Source organism: Cotesia glomerata, linkage group LG5, assembly GCF_020080835.1.
Source record: "Cotesia glomerata isolate CgM1 linkage group LG5, MPM_Cglom_v2.3, whole genome shotgun sequence".
In the NCBI taxonomy this organism is placed as follows: domain Eukaryota; kingdom Metazoa; phylum Arthropoda; class Insecta; order Hymenoptera; family Braconidae; genus Cotesia; species Cotesia glomerata.
This window is the reverse complement of record NC_058162.1, coordinates 18,566,262-18,569,826: the sequence shown is the minus strand read 5'-3', so window position 1 is coordinate 18,569,826 and position 3,565 is coordinate 18,566,262. Positions and strand designations below refer to the sequence as shown.

Sequence of the window (3,565 nt, the reverse complement as noted above, 5' to 3'; positions counted from 1 at the left end):
TCTATATTATTAAGAGATATATCATTAAGAGAAAATACTCCATCTCTAGATTCATAATTAATAAATGACCTTATATCTTGTGAATTATTGACATTTTTATAGATATAAGCCCACTCCGACATTATACTCATCGAGACCTTTCATTTGAGTACCCATATCAATTTTTCATATATTTATATATATTATATAAGGTAAAAGCCCCAATATATGATCATGTACCAGTATATGATCACTCCATGTATTTGTATACCTATATTTGTGAATATAGATATACAAATACATGGAGTGATCATATACTGGTACGTGATCATCTATTGGGGCTTTTACCTTATATGAGTCATTCCACCAAATAAGAACATTTTTACGGGGCGACCCTCGCGGATTATGTTTACAATTTATGGAGGTGTTCTCTATCATAAGACAAAAATTCCCTGAGAGTTTTAGCTCTTAATACGCAGCGGTCTTGAAGTTATGATTTTTTGAAATTTTGGAAAAAATTTTTTTTCAACTTTTTCGTCAATTTTTCTGATATGAAAAACATTTTTAAACAAAATCGACAAACATTGTATTTTGTAGGAAAAATTCTCAGCTATTGAATGAAAATATTTATTTTTTCATAAACTCATCAGAAGACCCTTAAAAATCGAATTAAAGTGAAAAAATTGATTTTTTTCGGTGTGCAGCCCAAAATTCTTCAAATTTGAATTTTTTTTTCTGAAAGCTGAGAGTTTTTTACACAAAATATAGCGTTTTGCCGATGTGCATATTTTTTGTTTCGTTACAATTAAATTAAACGCAAATTTATTATAATTAAAATACTTTTATTTTTGAACTTTTTTGAGATGTGGACACAGTTTTAATGAAAGCATAACCAATTTCATCTTTTAAAGGCACAAAAGTGTGTAATGACTGTGTACCTTTCACCGTTTTCGATTGAGAATATCGTACGTCTAACACATTTTTTTTTATTAAATAATCGTCATTAGCTATAAAAGTAAAGTCAACCCTTGTAAAATTTTTCGTTCCCCAGGAAAACAAATCTTGTGGTTTCAGTATATGCTCTTTATTGTTCATTTGTAATGAAGCTCTAGCAGCATATCGTTTTAATGAACCCGCAAGACCATCGCATGGTCCTTTGCCATGGGCAGTTGCAAAAAAATGCCACTCAGCGTTGATTTCGAAGTCAGCATAATGATAATATAAGTTTGTAAATTATGCTTTCTTGTTTTTGAATTGTTGTGGAGCTCCATCAGAGAAGTAAAAAATCGTATTGATGACAGCAAACTTCTTTTTAAGAAAGGCAATCAATTGCTCTTGAAATAAATAAATTAAAACTGTGTCGTGCTTAAGACAATCTGAAATACCAACAAAGCTCAAATGCTTAAAAGTATCATTTTCGTTATAATAAATCACCATTGGAAATATCGTAGCTTGATCATTATTCCAATGAAAGCCTTGAGCTGCTTCCTGCACAACGAATGCATAATTTTACGCAAAGTCAAATACTACGGTGAATTCCCCGGTCTTTAAATTTAGTTTTGTATCAGAAAAAAATCGACTTTGTGTTTTCGCAATAAAATCATGTTTCAAAAGCTTATCAAGTTGCGTCACTAAAGTCTCGATGAAGTCTTCGGAATCTGAAGTAACATTCACAATAGTGCAACGGTCTGTTGATGTCCACATTTTATATTGGATTTCATTAACATCAGATTTATTAAATGACACACGAAAATAATCAGCGATTTCTTCATTATTTGGACAACTATTGCACATTCTGGAAAAGCACGATTCTTTTGGATTGTTACAAACTAATTTATTTAATAAATTTTTGTAAATTGGCTGAGATTCTACAACCCAATCGGTGTTTTTCGCAAACTTTGAAAATTACATCCTAAATGGAATAAATGTAATAAGATTAATAACTAGTTTTAGTACAATTATAGAGAATGTCAAATACACAAATACCTTCTAACATCAATTTTACATTTTGATGAATAGTACAAACACATACGACATGTGTACCACTACTTCCAGCAAGAATACAATAAGTAGGCCTCAAACTAGCGAATTTAGAAAATCCGATTGCCACTGAATTATATTGCGCTATGAAGCTTTGGTACAATTCTTTTAAATTACAAAGAATCAACTTTTTTGTGCCCTAGTTCGATTTCCATCACAATCCTTCACAGATTTAAAATCTTTCATGCCCGCTAATTGTTTTGAGTTTTCTTCGCTTTCATAAAAATCAATGATAAGTTTTTTTACATCTAACTTAAGCGGCTGATTGCCTGGAACTTTGGTGGGATTCAAAGTATTAGTAGTCATTTCACCAGAGTCTAAATCAACATTCTCAGATTCACTGATATCATTTTTAAGATTCAGTACCATTTTTCGAGAACAGTTAAATTCAGATATTATACGACTGACTTCCCAACTGTCGGGTGAAATTGGAAGCAGCTTCTTTTTTATTGATCTGTAAAGCAAACGATCGATCGTATTAATATAAAAAAATGAAGATATTTTAAAATGATCGATTGTTAAAAAAATTTACTTGTCACTTTCAGCGTTATATAATTTCTTCACTTTAGCTATCATGGAACAATGATCTTGATTAATCTTTCTGTAGGTAGATTCAGGTACTATTCCAAATTGTGATTGGAACTTATTCTCTAGGGCAGCATAGCTCTCATCAAGTTTTTTTACTCCATAATTTTTTTCAGAATATAACCTTAAATTAAACGCATAAAAAAATAATTAAGTAAGTTTTCACTCAGTAAATGAAAAACTTAATCAATAGAAAATTTTTACCTATCTTTTTCAATAAGAGGAATTTTCAAAAATCGCTCTAAAGAATGATCATTGTAATCACATAGATTGTCGCTAAAATTACTGATAGTTCGAGATAAACTGCTTCCTTGAGTACAAATTTCAGCTGATATACTCAGACTTTCAACACTAATTTGACTTGAAATAATTTCCTCTTCCTCTGATGCCGGCGGAATATATTCTTTGACACGGAATCGACAACGCACACATAAAATTGAAGTGTCATCTAAGTCAGGAAATTTCCAACGATCTTCGTCGGGAAATTTTCTTAAATCTTTAACTCCTTTTTTATCTAAAAGTTTCGTTTAATAAGATGTCAAAAGTCAATATTAAACACAAGGCCATTAATTTAATTGGTTCTACGCAGAGGTTATACATAAGAGGTCAAGTGCACTGTATTAGTTACTTACGTGACTCATTGAATGGATTACAACAATTTACTGACCGTATACGTTTACTCATGGCGATGAAATATCAAAGTAACGCAATAATTATTACTTGAAAACTTGAGCAATTATATTTTTGTTAAGAACAAACGATCCGAAAAGAAATCGCTCAAGAAAGAATCACAAAATGAAAGTAAATAGAGGGAGTTGTGAGCGCCATCTGCATGATAAGTGACGGAGTATAGACTCATCTTTTAAGCAGGTGGTTCAAAATTTCTGAGTACTATAATTTTAGTATTGAAGAGAAAATTATATTACTATTCTAAATTATATTACTGCATAGTGAATCTAAC

General features: G+C 30.8%; 1 long non-coding RNA gene across 1 annotated transcript; it reads right to left on the bottom strand.

Annotated features, from left to right (window-relative positions):
• Nucleotides 1–803: 803 nt before the first annotated feature.
• Nucleotides 804–2,729, bottom strand: LOC123265795. Its single transcript, XR_006509669.1, has 3 exons — nucleotides 2,552–2,729; nucleotides 1,966–2,473; nucleotides 804–1,891 (listed from the first exon to the last, which is right to left on the bottom strand). It is a non-coding gene; the product is annotated as an uncharacterized LOC123265795 (long non-coding RNA).
• Nucleotides 2,730–3,565: the final 836 nt, after the last annotated feature.